Raw genomic sequence first — 23,608 nt, forward strand, 5'->3', positions numbered from 1 at the left:
TAATAGTAACAACTTGCCTATCTCACAGAATTAGATGGAAGGATATATTTGCGCATAAAAGTACTTAGAAGAGCTTTGAATTATGCTCCTGTCATTAATGAAAACATTGTGCTTTGAAAACACTTGGTGTGTGGGAAAAGAGGGAGAAGATGGGAAACAAAATGACTTCTCCATGGTCGTTCAGTAAGCCCGTGGCTGAGTTGCAGAGGAACCCTTCAGGTGTGAGGCTATCTTCCTGGTCCTCTCGGCTAAAACATGGGTGTCTCTCCTCAGGAGAGCTTTCTCAGCTTTGAGTGAAATAAACAGCCTTCTTAATCAAATGTGATTGCAGTCTGATAACTGCAAAGGCAGCTAATTAAGTACTCTCTCCTGCTGCCCAGCAGTTGCTGTAAACAACAGACAGCCCCAAAGTCGTGTGCCTTAAGTAGCGAATCTGCCACATTACCCCAGGCTGACCTGAGAATTAGAGAAGCTGACCCAAAACAGGGTGATCAGGTTTAAATAAAAATATATAAATCAGGTTTATGAAAATGCCATATATGTAATGTCAAAATCAGAGGGCAATGATTTTGCTCTACAAAAGGGATTCATTACAGAGTTCCAGTTAATTTCCTTTGCGTAATTTATTTTATTGGGATGGGTGAAAAGTGTTAGTCGCTCAGTCCTGTCCGACTCTTCACGAACGACCCCATGGACTGTAGCACACCAGACTCCTTTGCCCATGGGATTTCTCAGGTAAGACTACTAGAGTGGGTAGCCATTTCCTTCTCCAAGGGATCTTCCTGACTCAGGGATCGAACCTGAGTCTCCTGCATTGCAGGCAGATTCTTTATTATCTGAACCACCAGGAAAGCCCCATTTTATTCATAACTTTTCAGAAATATATATTGCACATGTGGCTGTCTCATCTCTATTGTTGTTGTTCAGTCTAAGTCACCTTCAACTCTGCAATCCCATGCAGTGCAGCACGCCAAGATTCCCTGTCTTTCACTGTCTCCCTGAGTTTGCTCAAACTCTTGTCCATTGAGTCAGTGATGCCACCCAACCATCTCATCGTCTGTCATCCCCTTCTCTTTCCCTCAATCTTTCTCAGCATCAGGGTCTTTCCCCATCATCTCTATTGATAACATGTCAATAGTTAATGCAAAAACAGTATCCTAACTGACAGCCATTTCAGTGGACTGATCAGTGGTCTCTAGATTTGAGAATACCTTTGCATGTAAAACGGAGAAGGAAATGGCAGCCTGCTCCAGTAATCTTGCCTGGGAAATTTCATAGAGGAGCCTGGTGGGCTACAGTCCCTAGTTTCACAAAGAGTTGGACATGACTGAGCGACCAACAACAATATCACTTGCAAAAGTTTACCCTTGCCCTGATTAGACTTTTTTTAAAATTGTTAATCAGCAAGTCTGTCAACATGTCAATGCTTATGAAACATATAAGAATGAAAAGGGCAATAACTTATCTCTAATGGTATTGTACATAACCTACATTTTGTAACAATTGCCAGACTGAAAGTATTTTCAGTGCTAGCAAATAAATGCCAGATGGCATGCTGAATACAAAGTCATTGATCATAGCAAGGATCAGCTGAGGTCTATCAGTTCTAAAATGAGTTTCCTTTTATTCAGCTTGTTGGCTTTAAACAACTTAAGCTTATTATACATTTGCTCTGTGTTCATGGTAAAATTGTTTTTGTCTCATTACCTTTCACTGGGAACAATGGTTCCAGTTCTGGTCCACACAGAGAGCACACTCCACTCTCTGCCTCCCACTGAATGCAGCTCTAGAACTTATATATAATATATGGAAAAGGTATTTCAGGAAGATGAAGAATAGCATACAAAGATTAAGGAACAAAACCAAAATTCAAAGTGATACCAAATTAGCTAAGAGTTTACCAGGTTGTTCCCCCGCCCCCCCCTCATTTAGTCTGGCTTCCCTGGTGGCTCAGCAGTAAAGAACCCACCTGCCAATGCAGGGGACACAGGTTCGTCCCCTGGGTCAGGAAGATCCCCTGGAGAAGGAAATGGTAACCCACTCCAATATTCTTCCCTGGGAAATCCCATAGACAGAGGGGCCTGGAGGGCTACAGTCTGTGGGGTTGCAAAGAGTCAGACACGACTGAACAACTAAAGAACAGCAGCAAACATAGCCCAGAGTACATAGGTAGGCTTCAAGACATGGACAGAGAGAGATACAAGGAATCTCTCTAGTTCTAGCAAAAGAAGCTAGGTCTCTGTGGTCACAGATGGTGGCGGAAATCTCTCAGTGTTTTTCTTTGTTCTCTTGAGCAGTTTCTAAATGATCTGGTTGCTGCAGCAATGGCAGCACTAGGACCTGACAGGAGCCTGCAACTCTAAGAATAGAAGGCTTCCTTCCTGATCAGAATGAAGTAACACCAGGAGGATAGGGTGAATCCCCATTGCTTTTTTTTTCTTTCCCTTCCTACTGTTCAACCCTGGAAATGAGCCCATTTGTGTCAGTATGCAAAAAAGCAAAGTAAATAAAGTCCATCTTTCGGACCAGAGGACTGCAAAATATGGCCCCAGGGAACCAGATAGTACTAGGGAGATCATCAAGATAGAAGAACTCAAGGACATGACCCCTAAAGTTGCTTGTGAACTCCTGGGCTCATCTCAGATTGCGCATGAATGGAGCTGATCCTAAACAGTACACCACTGACCTTAAGAATTGAATACAGGATATACAGCCACCCAAGACCTAGATTGACAGTCGAGGGGTGTACACGTGGGACAGGTCCAGACATGCCCACAGAGGCTTTGGAAATGAAATTTGCATTGAAACCACAGCCCACAGAAGGCATAAAAATCAAAAGGAGAGATTAAAAATTTTGATACTTGTTTTTTCTAAGTAGCAATTAAAAAAAAAAAAAAAAACTAATTTTCTTTGTTGAAACTAACCTCCAAAGGGAAAAATAACAATATGTGTACAATTGATTTACATGGATGGTTAAGTGAAATTATTTACATTTTCTTTTTGTTCATTTTTCATTATGAGTCATGTCAGTGAATTACAGACAATAGCTTGGAAGCTTATATTTACTCTATTCTAATTTTAGACCAATCTGGAACTTGACAGTCCGTGGCACTTTTATGTGTAAACACCTCAGCTAGGAAATGAGATCTTTAAGGAAATGGCCCACACAAATGGCACCAAAAAGCCACTGCAGGGATGGTAGAAATATTCTTTTAACTTGCAGGAAGGAGAGTGTGCCCTGTAGGTGACAGAGAATAAAGACAAAGTCAGGAGCAACAGAAAATTTGTAGAGAATTAAATTTTGTGATGAAAATTACTAAAATAATTAATCTCGACTTAGATTTATTAAGACAAATACATTGTTTTATGAAATGGGGAAGAGAGTTTGGAAAGGGAAAGGAATGTAATATTAAACTTGAGACCTTTTCATCACTGGCAGGCTTTCTCAACTGTGTTCATACATTTAAAAAAATTCATTAAGGTTTTTAAAAGAATGATCCTGGCTTTTTTCTTCTAATCTAAATATTTATAAGAAGGGAGCACTTATTCAGAATGCAAGACCCTAAAATTCGCTCCTTTCTGGGTGCAGATAGGAAGGGAACTAGCAGGAGATGCTAGAACAAACTAGTATTTTGTTCACAAGGGAAAAGAGCTTATCCTGAAATGACTAATCCAAAGCCAGTAAAATCTGTTCTGCTTTTCAGATTATGTTATTAAGAAGACTAACCTCCCAGGTGTTTCAATTAATCGATGATCTGATTTAAAGATCTGCTAAATCTTGCAGTTTTTTTTTTTTTTCTCCCTGTACTGCATCACTTCTTTCAAATACCACTTTTAAGCCTACATTAGCATACAAGAAACAAAAACATATTTATTCATTTCTTAAATCACATTCAAACTTTTAAATATCTTGTAACTATAAATATCAGACAGTAGTTATGTCTGTTCACTGGAAAGTAGAGATTTCACAGCATTTCAATTACTTTAAATTGGGGTTTCCAAACTTTATATGCATTATAATCACCCAGGAGTGCTTGCCAAAAATCCATTTTCTCAGAATGTAATCTACAAATTCAGGTACAGTTGTTCCAAATAGGTAAACGTTTTTTTAACCACCTCCCACTAGGAAGTTCTAGAATAAATGGCCCTTGGACCACACTAGTCTAAATAAACCATGCCAAAAAAAAAAAAAATCCATTTCATTTTTGAACTCTTATTATTCTATTTTCGCCTGTGCTAAGTTGCTTCAGTCATGTCCAACACTTTGCAGCCCTATGGACTGTAGCCCACCAGGCTCCTCTGTCCATGAGATTCTCCAGGCAAGAATACTGGAGTGGGTTGCCATGACTTCCTCCAGGGAATTTTTCTGACCCACGGATCGAACCTGCCTCTGTTATGTCTCCTGCATTAGCAGGCGGGTTCTTTACTGCTAGTGCCACCTGGAAAGCCTCACCTATTATCCTGTTTAGTAATCAAATTAAGAGATATAACTGTAATTTCATAAACTATAAATTTTTCACACATGCATAGACATATAAAGGGTTATTTCAAATGACTGGTGAATATATTCAGGAGTCTTAAAGTCCTATAGAATTTATGTTTGATCAAAGTAATTGAATATGGGGGGAGATCAATGAGTTCCCAGTGAGCCATAGACGGTCAAATTTACAAAGCTTTTAGCACAACCAAAATAGAGTGGTAAAAGGATGAGACCGTTAGAATCTGTCCCATAAGTAGTTACAGAAAATAAATTAGTTAATATTAGGAACCACTTTAGAACAATAGCTGGTGCTCAGTAGTTACTGCATGTGTGCATGCGAGCTCAGTCACTAAATTGTGTCTGACTCTTTGTGACCCTATGTAACCCACCAGGCTCCTCTGGCCATGGGATTTTCCGGGCAAGAATACTGGAGTGGTTTGCCATGCCCTTCTCCAGCGGATCTTCTCCACCCAGGGATCAAACTGGCATCTCCTGCTAGGCAAGCAGATTCTTTTCCACTGAGCCACCAGGGAAGCAAACCCCCAGTAGTTACTGGCTACCATCTACTCTTCTCCAGTGTGTGCTTCCATTACATCAGTTATCTCATATGTTTTAGGCAAATCAGGCATGGTATTAGTGCAACAGGGAAGCTATGTTGGTTGACACATGATTTTTTCATTGGCAGAGGGAGTCCAAAAAAAGTCAGAATAGAATTACAGTCTTCAACCGGAAAGGATAAGACCCTTAGTTTAAATGCTGCACAGGCTGGATCCTTTCTTGTGCTATTTTAAGAAAAATAAAAATGAGTGCTCACATTTGAGGCTCCTTAACCCCCACCCTCAGCCCTACTCAGCTTTTGACGCCTGACAGATTACCCTACTGTCTGCCTTGTCTCCACGCTGGGAAGCTGGCATTTCCACTAGATTGTGTTTGTGGCTTTTTAATATCCTCTGAGACAGCCTCAGGCCACAATGAGCTTCCTCCTGGAGCTGAACAAGTTATTTCCTGAGAACTCATCCATAATTGTTGCTGGACTACTCTGCACCCAGTAGAATCTATTGTGATGTTAATGAAGCTTTCTCCTCTGGACTCTTATCTTGCAGGGCCCCTACATTGTATCTAAGAGGTACACTCCCATGGTCCTGCTCTTTTGTAACACAAAGTATGATATTTTGACTGCCTCTTTTAAAACCACAATCTCTTTCCCCTTCAGTTTCTTCACCATCAGGGGCTTTGAAACAGCTATACCATTTGGGGGGTCCAGATTGGAGAAATGGAACTGAGGATGCGTTTAGTCTAAGTTTACTATATATTTTAGGTGATTCCTAGTGGTGTCCATGTGTAGCTAAATTATTGCAAGCCAATGTCTTTCTCTCACTTATTTCTCTAAGCAGAATACCCTCTAAGTCCATCCATGCTGTTGCAAATGGCAAAATTCTTTTTTATGGCTGAGTAATATTCCAGGATTTATAGTAGAGAAATTTTGTTATTTAACATGTTCTGGGACATTTAACCTGTTCTGAAATGGTTTTGGTGTTTAAATTATTTTTTATGATATTTTAAAAGTACAATTTATCTTATTCTCTAAATATTCAAATTCAAAAGCATTCACATCTCTGTAAAATAAAAAAATGTAGATAGAATTTTGTGTTTTAATTATAGAAGTATCCTTTAAATTTATTTACATAAAAATTGCATGTAAATAATGTTAAACAATTTTAATAAAAGTATCTTTCTGATATCATTAATCAGTGTGTCCTAAGCATCACCAGCGTACCTCACAATGTCTACTCACCAAAACTATCATTAGAGAAGGACCACGGGCTTCCCTGGCGGCTCAAATGGCAAAGAATCTGCCTGCAATGTGGGTTCGATGCCCGGCTGGGGACGATTCCCTGGAGAAGGGAATAGCTACCCACTCCAGTATCCTGGCCTCGAGAATTCCGTGGACAGAGGAGCCTGGCAGGCTACAGTCCAGGGAATCACAAAGAGTCAGACATGGCTGAGCAACTTTCACTTTGATGGCAAAAAAAGAGTTTATAAAATTTAGTTTTGTAAGTCAGGAAAGAGATTTATAAACATGGCATTACTACGATAGACGTTTGCTAATAAATCCTAAATAAGTCTTGATTTATAAATTCTTTTATTGCCGTTAGGATTCAAGTGACTGATTTATGAGTCAGTATGCTAAAATCTACTGTTTGATCAGGCACAAATCTTATTTCTGTTTTGACATGTAATTCATAAATCCTGGTCAGTGTAGGTTTTTAGTTTTCTAAGTGCTCTGCATTTAGCAGTGGGTCTTGTAAGTATATATTTTTGGATGTCAATTAATGATTGATAATTTGTACATAACTCAGTTAAAACCTGCAGCTAAGGAGAACTTTGTCTGAACTCTAGCGGGTGCATTGGTAGACGTGATCTCTACACTTATTTCAAACTTGCTACTGCTGCTGCTGCTAAGTTGCTTCAGTTGTATCCGACTCTGTGCGACCCCATAGACGGCAGCCCACCAGGCTCCCCCGTCCCTGGGATTCTCCAGGCAGGAACACTGGAGTGGGTTGCCATTGCCTTCTCCAGTGCGTGAAAGTGAAGTCGCTCAGTCGTGTCCGACTTCGCGACCCCATGGACTGCAGCCCACCAGGCTCCTCCATCCATGGGATTTTCCAGGCAAGAGTACTGGAGTGGGGTGCCGTTGCCTTCTCCGATTTCAAACTTTAAGAACAGTAAAAAGAAGTTTTCCTCTGGTTTCTTGGACTAAAAGTAGCCTCTGAAGGAGGAATAACTCTTTTCTCAATTTGAAGCAACATCAACTGTATAAAAAGTGTACTCCTTGGCCAGATCAAGAGGGCATCTCCCAAGCTGGTTCTGTGAACATCAGGAACTTTCAAACATGATACAGGTACCTCTGCTGGCCGGGAGACTAAGCCAGCTGTGGGAGAACAGAAGCAGTGAACAGCAGCTTGACTAGCTGGGGCCAGTGGTAAGAGGAGGCTTGAGTGGCTGTGCTTTCATCAGGAAAGAGCAGAGGGAACAGAAATAGCTCAGAAGTCGAGCAAAGGGAACTTAATGTGGCCCTTCAGACACCCTGGGTGGGGGGTGGGGGCTTCCCTGGTGGCCCAGTGGTAAAGAATCCACCTGTCAATGCAGGGGACAGAGGTTCAATCCCTGGCTGGGGAAGACCCCTCTCTATACCCCCTGCAACGAATCCAGTGCGCCACAGCTATTGTGTCTGTTTGCTAGAGCCCAGGGAACCCCGGGAACCACAACCACTGCTCTATAGCCTGCACTCCGCAACAAGAGACGTCACCGCAATAGGAAGCCCACGTACCACAGGGAAGGGTAGCCCCCGCTCCCGGCAAGTGGAGAAAGCCAGTGCCCAGCAAGGAAGACCCAGTGCAACCAAATAAATACATAAGTAAACAATTTAAAAAAAAAAAAAAAAGGAAAAAGACATACTGGGAACCAACAAATGAGCTGGTTATAAATCTAATGCAGAGTGAAGCAAGTCAGAATGAGAAAAATGAATATCGTGTGTTAACACATACATGTGGAATCTGAAAAAATTGTCATGGATGATCTTGTTCAGAATGCAGAAACAGAGACACGGACTTAGAGAACAAATGTATGGATACCAGTGTGGAAAGGGGTTGATGATGGGATGAATGGGGAGACTGGGGTGGACATATATATACTACTGATAGTGTGTATAAAATAGGTTTCAAATAGATAACTAGTGAGAAGTGACTGTATAGCACAGGGAACTCTATTCAGTGTTCTGTGGTGACCTAAATGGGAAGGCAATCCAAAAAGAGAGAATATATGTATCTGTACAGTCGATTCACTTTGCTGTACAGTAGAAACTAACACAACATTGTAAAGAAACTCTACTCCAGTAAAAATTTTAAAAATAATACTAAGGCTTCTCTTTTTAATAAAAGTTTAATCTGTCTTGAAAAAAAGAAGAGTGAAATATTGTCATTGCAATGATTATTGACGGTTGCTGCCAGCTTGGGACTGGGTACATCAAAACCCTCTAGCTGTCTTCTAATATCCAATCTGTCTTTTGCTATAATAATAAAAAATTATTATTTAATTTTCATGGAGCACCATGTCTGCCCAAGATAAACACTACGTTTGGCAGCCTTCCTTGCAGCTGTGTGACCATGTCACTAACACAGCTCATGGTGTGTGAGCACAGGCTAGAAGCATGACCTCAGTACATAGGCTCTGGCTGCGATGCGTAAGTAGCTTAGTTCCAGCGGGGGAAGAAAGGAGTGTGACTTTTGACATGAGGGTACCATCCTTTGATCTCTGATGAACTTATACCATGACAGATAGATTAGGGAGAAAACAACTTCTCATATTTAAGATGTCAGTTTAAATCTCTGTTATAGCAGACAAACGTTCTTTCATTTTTCAACAAATTTTATTAAATGTGTTCCTTGGCAGGAACTCTGCTAGTTGCTGTGGAAACAGAGGTAAACGTGATTCAGTTCTTGCCTTTGTTAAATGCATTCTTAAGTAGTCGTTTGTTTCTTAACGCTTGAATACATAAGAATTGTATTTAATTTTGTTTTCTGTTTGCAGCTAGTATATAAATATAATTGGTATTGTGTATAAATCCTTGTGCAATCTTGCTAATTCACTTAGTACTCCTATTAATTATTTCATACATTAGTTAGGATTTTCTGGGTAAAAAATTGTCATCTTCAAATAGAATTATACTTCTTCCTTTCTGATCTGTGTGCCTTTATTTTTTTTGTCTTACCTTATTTCCCTGTAAATATTGAATATGAGTAATTAAAGTAGACATCTTTGCCTCATTCTGGAACTTACGAGTAAAAATATTCCATTAAGCTATCATAAACATGATTTTTTTGGTTGATACTCTTTGTCAGAATGAGAAAGTTCTGCATTGTTCCTAATGATTGGGGATTGAATGTCATCAAACACCTTTTTTTTAACATCTATTAAAATGATCATATGTTTAATTCTCTTGTAACATGAATTATATTGACTAATTTTCCCATTTTATGCTACCCTTGAAGTCTTGGAAGAATTCCTACTTAGTAAATGATGTTTTAATTTCTAAAATATATTTCTGAATTTAATTTGGTAAGATTTTATTATGGATTTTTACATTTATGTTCGTGAGGGATCTTGGTCTGTAATTTTACTTCCTTGTAAATGTTTTTAATTTTGTTCTCAGTTACAATAACTTCATACAACAGCCAATGAAGTGCTCTTTTTCCCTCTCTTTTCTGAAAGAAAATGTGAAATTGATTTTTTTCTTCCTTAAATGCTGGTTGAAATTCATCAGTGAAGTCTTCTGGGTTTGGAGTCCTTTTGAGGGAAATATTTTTGATAATGATTTTAATTTTAAATAGGTATGAAACTATTTAGATTTTCTATTCCTACTTCTATATTTTTCAGAAAAATTTTTCATTCCACCTATGTCTTCAAACTTAATTTTCCCAAGTTCACAATATTCCCTTATTATTCTTTAATATCCTAGGATCTATAGTGATAAATCCTCTTTTATTCACAATATTGCTAATTTGTATTCTTGTTCATTCATCCTCCCTTTCTTTTTTAATGTCTACCTTATCTAGAGGTTTCTTGATTTTATTAATAGTTTCAAAGAAGCAACTTTGGGCTTTGTTGATGTTATCTATTGTTTTGTAAGTCACTGATACCTATCTGTTCTTTGTTATTTCCTCCTATTTATTTTATATTTGCACTATTCTTCTTGTCCTCTTCTTAAAATAGAAGCTTAGATCATTCAACGTCAGATCTTCTCGAATATAATCATTTAAAGGTGTAAGTTTTCCTGTAAGCCATGTATAGTTACATCCCACAAATACTGCTATGAACTTTCATAATCATTGACGTGAAAATCTATTCTGATTTCTTTATGATTCCTTTTTTGATTCATCATTTCATTTATTTAGAAGTATGTTTCTTAAATTTCAACTATTTGGATATTTGGAGTTTTACTCAGTATCTTAGTATTATTGAGTTCTAATTTAGTTCTGTTTTGGTAGAAGAACATACTCCAGAATATTTCAAATTTTGGACTTTAATGAGATTTGTGTTTGGCCTAACATATGGCCTGTTTGGTGACTATATGGGTACACTTGAAAAGAATGTGCCTTCTGTGTTCCTTAGGTGTAGTGTTTGATAGATGTCAGGTACACAAGGTGGTTGACAGTGTTGTTCAAGTGGTCTTTATCCTGACTTTATATGTAGTTGCTATATTAATTGCCAAGAGAGGTTGTTAAAATTCCAACCATAACTGCGGATTTATTACTTCATCTCTTTAATTCTACCAATTTTTGTCTCATGGATTTTGAGACTCTTTTTGTTCCTAAGTATAAACGCATTTGTGAATGTTAAGTCTTCCTGTTGAATTGACCTTTAACATTATGGAAATACTTATGTATTTTCTTTACAGCCTTTCAGTGAGTCTTTGAATTCGGAATGAATCTACCTAAATTTTTGCATTTAAAGTATCTCCCATGTAGACAGCACATATTTCATGCTTTTTAACCTCTTCTGACCATCCCTGCCTTTTTATTGGAGTGTTTACTCTCCATCTGACTTTAAGTATTGATGTAGTTGAATTTTGGTTTTTCAGCTTTCTTTTTGTTTTCTATTTGTCCTTCTTTTTTGTGTGTGTTCCTCTATCCTTTTCTCCTGTCATTTTGAGTTAATTGAAATTACTTTTAGAATTTGTTTATATTGTTATCTCTTTTTATTATTATTTTAGTGGTATTCTAAAGATTAAAATATACATCTTTAATTTTCAGTCTGCTGGGAGTTAAATATAATAACTGCAATCTTTTAGGGTTTTTTTTTAAGTTCAATCTTATGGGTTTTTTACTGTCTATAATTTGTGCTATAGATTTCATGTTTGTTACATAAGATGCAATACATGCATCATTTCACTTTAAAAGATCATGAATAGTTTAGAGAAGTTAAATCTGAATTTTTACTTGGAATCATTTCCCTTTGACAACGAACTTCCTTTAGCTCTTCTTTTAAGGAAGGTCTGCTGGAGAATTATCTTTGTTTTATTCATTTGAAAGTGCCTTTATTTCACCTTTATCCCTCAAAGTTATTTTTGCTACAGAAAGAATTCTGGGTTGACAATTTGTTTTCATTTGGCACTTTAAAGATGCTATATCATTGTATTCTGTCCTCCAGCCTTTCTGCTGAGATGTCACCGTAACTTGTATTTGGTTTTTGTGTATATAGTGTGTTTTTTCCCTCTGGATGCTTTTAAGATTGTTTTTCACAATTCCAAGGTGGATTTTTTTCCCTAGTTATACTATGTAGAATTCCCTGAATTTTTTTAGTATGTAAAATTTTGCCCATCCTCTCTTCAGATGTTGGGTCTACTCAGTTCTGTCTCTCATTTTCTTAAACTCTGTGTATATTTGACCTTTTGATATAGCCTTGCATATCACTGAGAATCTATTTTTTCCCTGACTTTCTTTTTCCCCACATTATATAGTTTCGACTGGGTTATCTTCAAGTCACTGATTTTCTTTCACTTGCAATACACTATTAAGCTCATCCAGTGAATTTTTTGTTTTGAATATTGTAGTTTTTTGTTTGTTTGTTTCTAGAATTTCTATTTGGTTCTTTTTTTATTTATTTTTATTTTTTAAATTTTAAAATCTTTAATTCTTACATGTGTTCCCAAACACGACCCCCCTTCCCACCTCCCTCCCCACAACATCTCTCTGGGTCATCCCCATGCACCAGCCCCAAGCATGCTGCACCCTACGTCAGACATGGACTGGCGATTTAATTCTTACATGATAGTATACATGTTAGAATTCCCATTCTCCCAAATCATCCCACCCTCTCCCTCTCCCTCTGAGTCCAAAAGTCCGTTATACACATCTGTGTCTTTTTTCCTGTCTTGCATACAGGGTCGTCATTGCCATCTTCCTAAATTCCATATATATGTGTTAGTATACTGTATTGGTGTTTTTCTTTCTGGCTTACTTCACTCTGTATAATTGGCTCCAGTTTCATCCATCTCATCAGAACTGATTCAAATGAATTCTTTTTAATGGCTGAGTAATACTCCATTGTGTATATGTAAAACACATCTCACTCTGCTGAGATTTTCTGTTTATTCATTCATTACAAATATATTTTCCTTTGTATCCTCCTTGGTCATAGTTAACATTAAAATCCTTGTTAGCTGATTCTAGCATTTGGGTCATCTGAGGATTAATGTCTTTAATTGTCTTTCTTCTTAACTTATGTATCTAGTCATCTGAGATGTATCTGGAACATTGTGAAAAATACATGGTGGAAATTGGATTCTGTTATTTCCTTGTGCTGATTTTTGTTTGTTTGTTTTGTTTATTTGTTTTATCAGATAGTTAACATGGCAAGACTTAAGTCTCAGTCTTTGTCACCAATGCACTGGGTAGCTGCTATCATCTCTGCTCAGTTCTTTTAGCTGTGGCTGGACTGCTGTTGGTATGAACCATGCATGCGTGATTCAGATATGATCCTGAGATTTTCTCACAGCTTATGTGCAAAATTTAATGTCTTTGTTACCCCCATAGTTTCTCCTTTCCCTGATTTCTCCCTCACTTTCCATCTACTTTGATAGTACTAAACTCTGTGTTCTGGTTCTTCAAATCAGTACACTACAAGGGTTTCTATCTAAAAAATAGCTCATTTGCTTAATCTGATTGGGGCATGCCCTTGAACAAAAGGTCTTATCCACAGGAAACACCCAATCCCATTTCCTTCTTGCAAGTTTTGACTATCTTCCAACTTTTGCCTGTGTTTGGTTTCTCTCTAGTGACTTCAGGAAGTTGCTTTTTGTATTCTGTTAAGAATTCATAGCTGTTATCTGTTGTAAGGTTGGACCCATAGGAAACACTCCACTTGACCGTTCTACTGGAAGCAGAAACTCTCCACTCCCTGGTTGTTGACTTTGAGGAGTTCATATTTCTGCTCTTAGCAGAAAGGCTAAGAGCATCTGGAGAGAGTCTAAGAAAATGTCTTTAAAGAAATGATTTTCTTAAAACACAGAGGAGATATCTTCTTAAAGTGGCATTGCATATCAACCTTGTTTTCTCACTTACTTTTGTATTAAATCGGAAAGAAGGAGATACGCTCTTATGAGAGGGGGAAAAAAAGATGTGGATCCCAGACATAATAAAATGCCATTTATGAATGCATCAAAGGTTCTGATAATACAGCGTTGAATGCAAATGTCTATTTCCTCCTGAAGCCTCACAAAGCAGTGACAGTAAAGAAATTAAGAAGGAAAAAAAAAACCTCACAAGGACAAAAAGAAGACAGCAGACAACAAAGTAACATTTTTGAAATCTGGGGAATTGTCTAACCACTGATAACTGCTTATACTAGAGAAAGCAATGATCTGAATCTGTTGAGGCAGAAAGCCAAAAGCCAGTCATTTCCACACAAAACTACAGAAATCCTCAGGGATTGGAAACAACTAGTGCTTGTAAGGCAGGTGTGCAAAAAATAGAGAGAGACAGAAAACTGGAGAGTGGAGTGAATATCTTTAAAAGAGAAGATTGATCCTCATATCCCGTCTCCACCCCTGCTTCAACAGGAGGAAACCTGGGGTCAGTTTTTGGAGAGGTTTCATCTGCAGTCACTGGGTTGGGGGAAAGCCAGTATAGTTGAGACTGGAGGATGAGTTACTGTGCTGCAACAGAAGGATTATGGGAAAATCTTCCCACTGCAGAGAGATTTGTTCTTCACCTGGCTCCTGAAAAGCATACTACCAGGTCTGCATACTTGAGGTTAGAGATTTATAAACTCTTCTTCTTCAAAACAGTGATACCAAAATAAACACCTCCTGTAAGAATTTTTAACCAGAGGATCTATGAACATGAATGAGAACAGTAATTTATTTTTGCTTTCCCCAACCTCTGAGAGTTAGCATTTCTGTCATTTCTGAGTGTGGCCAAGAAACCCTTGGAGTATTAGCAGCACCTGTGACTTCATCACAAACAGGAATCACAGTTATTTTCTTATCACATAATTCACTGCATATATCTTGAAAGAGTATTTACACCCATCATTACTTCAACAGTTACTAGACATAACTCTAAAGCTTTTTGCATGCTGCATTAATAAAGAAGCACATAGTACTGTATCAAGTACATGCCATTCTATCTGATGAACTCTCCCTAGATCTTTTCCTGTACTCCTTACTTAACTAGTTAACTGTGTTCACCCATCCCAATTCTCTCCAACATCATTTCCCATGAAAACATGTCCAAATCCAGATACTATGTGAGGTCCCCAAGCTTTATGCTCCTACACGTTGTATTTTTCCCTTACAATATTTACAATGAATCTGAGCTTACAGTTACATTTTTTTTTCTTTTTTGTGATTTTGCCACGCTGGGTGTTAAGTTGCAGCCTGTGGGATCTTCATGCACCCTGTGGGATATTTGGTTGCATCATGTGAAATCTAGTTCCCTCCCCAGGAATCAAACACAGGCCCCCTGCCTTGGGAGTGCAGAGTCTTAACCATTGGACCCTCAGGGAAGTCCCTACTGTTACAAATTCTTGGCTCTTTTGCTTGACCTCATAAGTGCAGCGTCTTTGTCTGGGTCTAGCACATAATAGGTGCTCAGTAGAATGAGGAAGCACATTTAAGTAGCATCCAGAAATCTGGGAATACGTCTGCAGAATACAGAAATTATGTGGTGTGGGGAAAATGCAGAAATAAAGATCAAGGCGCAGATGAAAATAGAACCAGTTCAAGGCCTACAGTTGAGTGGTGCCCTGGTGACATCAAGAAGAAGATCCATTTCCATTCTGGTCTCAGGGCTGCTAGTGTTATAAAAATAGTGGCAAAAAATCAAAGGGAAAAAGTTATCATTTTCTTTCTACCTAAGTACTGAATTTTAAAAGCAAAGCTTCAGGCCCTTTCTAGTCACATTAGAGTGACTCCTGCCATGCTTTTCTGAAATGAAAATCTCTGAAGTATGGAGAAAATGGTGCTTAAAATGTACTAAGGTGACTTACACTTCCCAAAAAAAGTCTTAAGTTCCTGTCATACCCAATTTCAAAATGTTATAATTTGACATTCCCTCCTTTTGATAATGTACATGATTTCTTAATTCACAAAGACTATACATATACCCATTTGTTAAAAGCATAATAGCCAAGCAGGGCTTAATACCCACAGTGCTTTCAAGAATATATCACTTCTGCCTTTTTCTTCATGTTCCTGTGCTAACTGAAGTCTTGTGTGGCAAAGGAGATATACCAACACACCAGTGGTCTATTGGACAAGCAAGTTACAAATATGCTGCTCAGTGAAGGTGCCTCCGTGCTCACTCGACTCTTGAGCCTGATGGAGAAACTGAGGCAGCCCTTGGCGGGCAGGATCTGAGAGTGGCTACTGACTCACCATGGCAGCACACGCAGAGAAAAGAACCCTCGCACCACAGCCACTATGGACAAAACAAATGAAGTTATGAGCATCTCCTGGATTTTAGAGACAGCTGTAACAAAACCTAGCTGGAAACTCACTGACCTCCCTCCACAGCCATCGAGCGAGGTACTAGTACTAGAAGTTTCACAAGTCTGTCCCCTCTCCATCCAAATGAATAGAAGGAACAAAACCTCCACAGAACTGATCTTTAGCAAAATTACTCTGACCTGAAATACCTCTTTTCCTCTCATAGCTTCCCTCCTCCCTCTTTTTGTCCCCACTCAGCGAAGAGCCCCTTTCAACTGTCTTATTCATTTATCCAGCAGAGACAGCCCCTCTGGGCCAGGCTGTCTCTGGGCTCCCCTGCTGTGACAGGCGCTACACCTCAGCAGTTGCTTTGTCAGCAGATAAACTTCCCATGATTTATTGGGAAAAAAAAAAGGAATGGATGAAAGAAATAAAACTTACAGGTGGGATGTGTTTCTCTTACAGCTATTTTGTAAAATGGGAATAGTCTCAGTTTCTTTGCAAGTGTGTGGAATAAAATTAATTACTTAAGACTTATATGGTTTTTCCAGTAGTCATGTATGGATGTGAGAGTTGGACTATAAAGAAAGCTGAGCACCGAAGAATTGATGCTTTTGAACTGTGGCATTGGAGAAGACTCTTGAGAGTCCCTTGGACTGCAAGGAGATCCAACCAGTCAGTCCTAAATGAAATCAGTCCTGAATATTCATTGGAAGGACTGATGCTGAAGCTGAAACTCCAGTACTTTGGGCCACCTGATGCAAAGAACTGACTCATTGGAAAAGACCCTGATGCTGGGAAAGATTGAAGGCAGGAGGAGAAGGGGACAACAGAGGATGAGATGGTTGGATGGCATCACCAACTCAAAGGACAAGAATTTGAGTAAACTTCGGGAGTTGGTGATGGACAGCGAGGCCTGGCATGCTGCAGTCCATGGGGTAGCAAAGAATTGGACACAACTGAGCAACGGAACTGAACTGAACCAATGCAAGCAGCTGGTACCAGACAAGTTCCCAGAAGAAGACAAATAGCACACGCAAACTGGAAACTGGAGAGAGTTTAATAGAAATATCTTCTGTAAAGGTGCAGGGAAGGACTGGAGAAACCAAGAAAAGTTGGTTCAGGATTCTGGACTGTCAACAGCAGAGAGCCTGTACCATCCCTAAGCAGAAATGGGCAGAGGAGGGAGCAGTTAGCAAAATCCAGAGAGGGTCGCTCCCACCAGAACTATGGCTGTCTATGGAAGGCAACCAACTGGTAACTGACTAGATGAGAAGCCAGAACATCGTGGCTCTTATCCTCACTCTCCTGTTAGCCTCCAGGCTCCTGCATCAGGCTTCCATTGGCCAAACCCAAACAGAAGGCAGAGGGCACATTGGTCGCCTGTGCAGTCACTGTGGGCTGCACTGTGGGTCCGCCTTCCTGATTACTGAGCAGGGTGGAAGAGGGTGGCGGGATGGCTCAGAGACACATGAAGATAGTATCTGGCACATTGACACACGGTAAAGACTCAGTGTATGGCCCCTGATGCTGGGGCTGAGAAGTGAGAATCGATTCACGCATACCACATTAACCCTTTATGAAGACCTTATGTAAAGGAAGGCCTCTAATTCCTGTGAATACAAAGAAATAAGATAGCGCTTCCACCTTGAAAGAGTGTAATGGACAGATCCGATATGTAAACGGGCAAATGACAGTACATCATGGTGATATTGGTGAAATTATTGGCAAAGTCTTCTTCAAAGGTCATTATTTTGAGATTCTGGTTGCTAGTTGGTTAAACTGATTGGAAATAAACACTGACACAGTGCCAGAAATACTGGTGAAGGGCATGCCGTGTGTGCTTGTATGGCAGTTAGAGGTTGATCCTGAATTGTATATCATTAGAATCGACCTTAAAGCAAATACATCTTAACAAAAGCTTCTAGGCCTTTTGCCATGAAAAAATAAGTGGTCTTGGCTGGCTATGGTATGTATAGCAGGGTTCGCTGACATTCACTTTTACAAATCTTTTCACTCTCAGAACCACAACCAAGCACTGAACACACACACACACACACACACACACACACACACACACACACACACACGCACCGCACCACCACGAACAGCGACAATGGTAATAGCAACAGCCTAGTCGATAGGGCTGCTGATAGTGTGGCCAAAATAAGAGGCTACTCAACTTTTGTGTGCCCAGTGCGTGCTCAGTCACTCAGTTGTATCTGACTCTTTGTGATCCCATGAACTTCAGTCTGCCAGGAATATAATATTGTATTATTGTATATGTATCATATATATATATATATAATATGTATATTATATATCTATTTTGTAGCATTATTTTATGTTTTATTATATATTTATATTACATATTTATTTCTATTATCCATTTTAAGCTATTCTGTAAAATGAGAATAGTCTTATTTTCTTTGTAAGTGTGTGGAATAAAATTAATTATGTAAGATCTATGCAAGCAGCTGGTACCTGATAAGTTCCCAGAAGGAGACAGACACCACTTTCAAACTGGAAATTGGAGAGAGTTTAATAGAAGGACCTTCTTCTGTCCATGGAATTTTCCAGGCTAGAATACTGGAGTAGGTAGCCATTCCATTCTCCAGGGGATCTTCTCAATCCAGGGATCAAACCCATGTTTCTTGCATTGGCGGCTGGATTCTTTACCACTGTGCAACCTGGGAAGCCCACTCAACTTTTAGACACCAGTAAAATTTCTCCATTAAGAAAACATATAATATATTATTGTGAAATAAGCATGCAGGCTGCTTTGACCTGCTGGATTCCAAAAGCAGTTCTCCAGCTTCAGTGACTTCCATAACACACATATAGAGGCAAACTGTCTAACACATCTGAGCGTCACAGCCCATCCCAAATCCTAGAGTTTGGGTTTACTCTAGTCTCTGATGGAAGAACTGATTATTTATTTACCACAGCTATGGCCTTGCTCACTGACATTAACAAGTCAGCATTCCTTTTGATAAATATTAGTGTTGCTTGAAAATGTGGACACGATAATATAAAATTGTTAGCAAGCTTTTAAAGATCCTTTGTTTCCTTTATTTTAATGATCTGCTATTAGCAAATGTCTAACAGCTAACTCCTTAGCTACTCCAGATACAGCTTTGCCCCTCAATCATTCGAGCAACCAAATTAAAATGCTTAGTAAGACAAAATCCAATACTGTTGAACCACAGTGACCTCGATCAAAAACAAGCTACCTACAGCTGAGAATTTTAAATTCAGCGAAATAGAGACTAATGATATTGTCTATGACTGTGCAGCCCACATTCCCCCGTGCCTTCAGGATCTGTGTGTGGATGTGCAGGACTATTGTTCTTTCCATCCTCCAAGTCTGCAGTCCTGTGCCCTTATTCCCAAATCATGCTAACTGCTGCTGTTAGCTCCAGCAAAACCATGTTTTATATAAATTTAGTCCATTTTAGGCAAAGTCAAGAGGGACTGTTTGTATTTAAAATACATGTTTTGCTGTGATTTTGTTCAGCTACATTCTTGTATCATGTCCATTTGTGATGTAATGGACTGAAGCACGCCAGGCTTCCCTGTCCTTTGCCATCTCTCAGAGCTTGCTCAAACTCATGTCCATTGAGTCAGTGATGCCATACAACCATCTCATCCTCTGTCATCCCCTTCTCCTCCTGTCTTCAATATTTCCCAACATCAGGGTCTTTTCCAATGAGTCAGCTCGTCACAGCAGGTGGCCAAAGGATTGGAGCTTCAGCTTCAGCATCAGTTCTTCCAATGAATATTCAAGGTTGATTTCCTTTAGTTTGATCTCCTTGAAGTCCAAGGGAGTCTCAGGAATCTTCTCCAACACCACAGTTCAAAAGCATCAATTCTTCAGCAGTTAGCTTTCTTTACAGTCCAACTCTTACCTCCATACATGACCACTGGAAAAACCATAGCCTTAACTAGACGGACCTTTGTTGGCAAAGTAACGTCTCTGCTTTTTAATATGCTGTCTAGGTTGGTCATAACTTTCCTTCCAAGGAGTAACTGTCTTTTAATGTCATGGCTGCAGTCACCATCTGCAGTGATTTTGAAGCCCCCCAAAATAAAGTCAGCCGCTGTTTCCACTGTTTCCCCATCTATTTGCCATGAAGTGATGGGACCGGATCCCACGATCTTAGTTTTCTGAATATTGAGCTTTAAGCCAACTTTTTCACTCTCCTCTTTCACTTTCATCAAGAGGCTCTTTAGTTCTTCTTCACTTTCTGCCATAAGGGTGGTGTCATCTGCCTATCTGAGGTTATTGACATTTCTCCCGGCAATCTTGATTCCAGCCTGTGCTTCATCCAGCCCAGCATTTTGCATGTTGTATTCTGCATATAAGTTAAATAAGCTGGGTGGCAATATGCCTTGAAGTGCTACTTTCCCAATTTGGAACCAGTCCATTGTTCCATGTCCGGTTCTAACTGTTGCTTCTTGACGTGCAGACAGATTTTTCAGGACGCAGATAAAATGATCTGGTACTCCCATCCTTTGAGGAAATTTTCCACAATTTGTTGTGATCCACACAGTCAAAGGCTTTGGCATAGTCAGTGAGGCAGAAGTAGATGTTTTGTTTGGAATTCTCTTGCTTTTTTCGATGATCCAACAGATGCTGGCAGTTTGATCTCTGCCTTTTCTAAATCCAGATGGAACATCTGGGAGTTCTCAGTTCATGTACTGTTGAAGCCTAGCTTGGAGAATTGTTAAATACATATTTTAAACACAAATAATATTTAACCCATATAAGTTAATATATGGGTTTCCCCAGTGACTCAGCAGGTAAAAAGTCCACCTATAATGTAGAAGACACAGGAGATGCAGGTTCAGCCCTGGGATCAAAAAGATCCCCTGGAGAAGGAAATGGCAACCCTCTCCTGTTTTCTTACCTGGGAAATTCCATAACAGAGGAGCCTGGTTGGCCACAGTCCATGGGATCACAAAAGAGTCAGACATGACTGAGCACACATACACACTTTTTATAAAGGTAATTTACATTCAGTTTATTAGAAACTCAATTATTTCATCAAACTCAGTATATCTTGTTAAAAATATGCAAAGATAAACATATGTAAGAAAATCTAATATGATAGACACATGATCAGTTTTGGATTAAGCCAATAGAATTTGAATATTTCCATTCAAATTGGCAAAAAAATTATTGCAACCTCTGCCACTTATTAGCTAGATGACTTTGGGCAAGTTAATAAGTCTCTCTGAGCCTTACTTTGGGGTTGTGATAATTACAATACACATCTATTGGATAGTTGTGAGAAATATGTAATATATGTGAAATTTTGTCTTTGTAAAGTGTCTTTGAGAAAGGCATAATAATTGATAATTTCACCCATGAGCCTGTGCTTGCTCTTAATGACGAACAAGGTGTGTGTGAAATAGATACTAAACCAGTGAAACTCTACAGTGTTATCCTGCCTGCTCCAGAAATCCTTTGTTCAAAAAGCTCATCAGAGACTCATTTGAATGTTCCTTTTTCTCTTGCACATTTCCTCCTCCGATGGCCACATGTAATCAGTAACCGAGCACCTCAATAACTGTAGGTCAAATTGATTTCCGATCAGGAAATTACTTCTCTCTGAGTATATAAATAATGGTACCATCCCAACAGAATGAACTGAATCTTAAGATTTTACTTTCACTTTTTCCTTCGTTTTAAGTTCTTTCCAAAATTGCATCAACAAACTTTTTGAAAATATTATTTAAAAAGAAGGTCTGGAAAAAAAAAAAAAGGTTTTTCAATGTCAACCTTTTACTCTAAAAGCAGAGATTTAGCTATTAATCAAAATGATAGTTTTTTGGCATAAAATATTCCTATTTCTATTATATCAAAATTTTTTTCTGTAATGATATTTATTTCTTTTTGATTGACAGTTGACTGTATTTTTAACACAGCATTTCTAGATTTTTACTCACTTTAAGTGTTGCTGAATTTTTTCCTTTATCCTTTCTTTACAGAATTGCTAGAGTTTATCTCTTGAACATTCTATGTGCTGTTTTTATAAAACAGTTCTCTCTTTAATTTGAGCTTTATTTTTTTTAAAGAAGATAATAATGCCTTAAGCTTCATTACTTCTGATTTAGTTGAGTATCATATTTCTGGAGGCCCAGTAGGTGAACAGAACTTCTGATCACTGGGCTATTATATTATTTGAACAAAATATTCTCCTGGGACCTATAAAGGATTCTGATACCTCAAACCTGAATTTAGCTTTGAAGTTGGCAGCAGAACTCTTTGTAAAATAGCAGTATTCTGAAGGAGCTGAGCTTTCTTTGTATATTATTCATCTGGCCATATTCATGCAAAATAAAAGAAATGTACAGAATCAGTAATCAAACAGAGTGTGCTCATTCCAGCATAGGCCATTTTTACTGGATGATGAAAACAGATCTATTCAACAATCCAGTGATTATTATAGAATGAAAGATTCCTAAATTTAGGGAGAATATTAAAAGCTACTTATTAGATCTTCTTTTGCAGTTGGCTTTCTAAACTTCGAGGTTTATACGCCATTCACTGAGAAAAAGTAGAAGTGATTTGACTTTATGTGGTTGTGTAAGTTGGATTATTTTACATAATTAAAATATGCTGAGGTTACAGAATTTCATGCCTGCAAAATCAAAAAGGGAAAGCCATAATATTTCACAAATTTGGTTAATTCTAAATTCTAAACCCTGGTTTGATGACAGGACTAGTATGGTAGCATTTTGGCCTATGGAGAAGGAAAAGAGAAAAACCAGCAGTGTTTCTGCCCTTTACTCTGGCTCTAATTTGCTCCAAATGTCCATATGTCCTATGATACGTTTCCTGGACAGAAGAGAGTTCAGAGCAGCCATGCGCTGACACTGATCCTTCATGTTATGAACACCCTGGTATATTTACAAGGAAAAAACTAGAAGAGTCCAAAGCCTCTTCACCATTAGGATCAACTTAATTTATTGTCTAATTCATTATGAGTAATTGACCTGAACCCTTGGTTTCTTTTATACAGGGATAAGAATTCTTTATCTCAGGCAGATTTTGAGAATTAGCAAAGCTATAGTGTTTGGAAAACACATGATATATTGTTAAGTGGGGTTCCTGGATTTTAAAATGTGTTCACTTTTCTTGTTTCCTTTAATACCTAGAACTCTGAAGTAAGAACTGGAAGTATTCTACTCCATCAAATATAAAAACAAATAAAAACCAAGAATTTAAGAGGTAAAGAGCCTTACATAGGATTTACATAGTCCCTTAGCTAATAGAAAGTTATGAAAGTGAAAGTTGCTCAGTCATGTCCGACTTTTTGTGACCTCATGGAATATACAGTCCGTGGAATTCTCCAGGTCAAAATACTGGAGTGGGTAGCCATTCTCTTCTCCAGGGGAATCTTCCTGACCCAGGGATTGAATTCAGGTCTCCTGCATTATAGGTGGATTCTTTACCAGCTGAGCCACAAGGGAAGCCCAAGAATACTGGAGTGGGTAGCCTATCCCTTCTCCAGAAGATCTTCCTGACCCAGGAATCAAACTCGGATCTCCTGCATTGCAGGCAGATGCTTTACTAGCTGAGCTACATGAAGCCCAATAGGAGGCTACAGTAGTGTTCAAAAATAAGATAAATA

The 23,608-nt window shown here is 38.7% G+C and overlaps 1 protein-coding gene across 3 annotated transcripts in view; it reads left to right on the plus strand.

The window, feature by feature from the left end:
• Positions 1-23,608, plus strand: part of CYYR1 (cysteine and tyrosine rich 1) — a 129,083-nt gene that overhangs the window by 31,085 nt on the left and 74,390 nt on the right. The gene's annotated exons all lie outside the window — the stretch shown is intronic.

Source organism: Ovis aries, chromosome 1 (assembly GCF_016772045.2).
Source record: "Ovis aries strain OAR_USU_Benz2616 breed Rambouillet chromosome 1, ARS-UI_Ramb_v3.0, whole genome shotgun sequence".
NCBI lineage: Eukaryota > Metazoa > Chordata > Mammalia > Artiodactyla > Bovidae > Ovis > Ovis aries.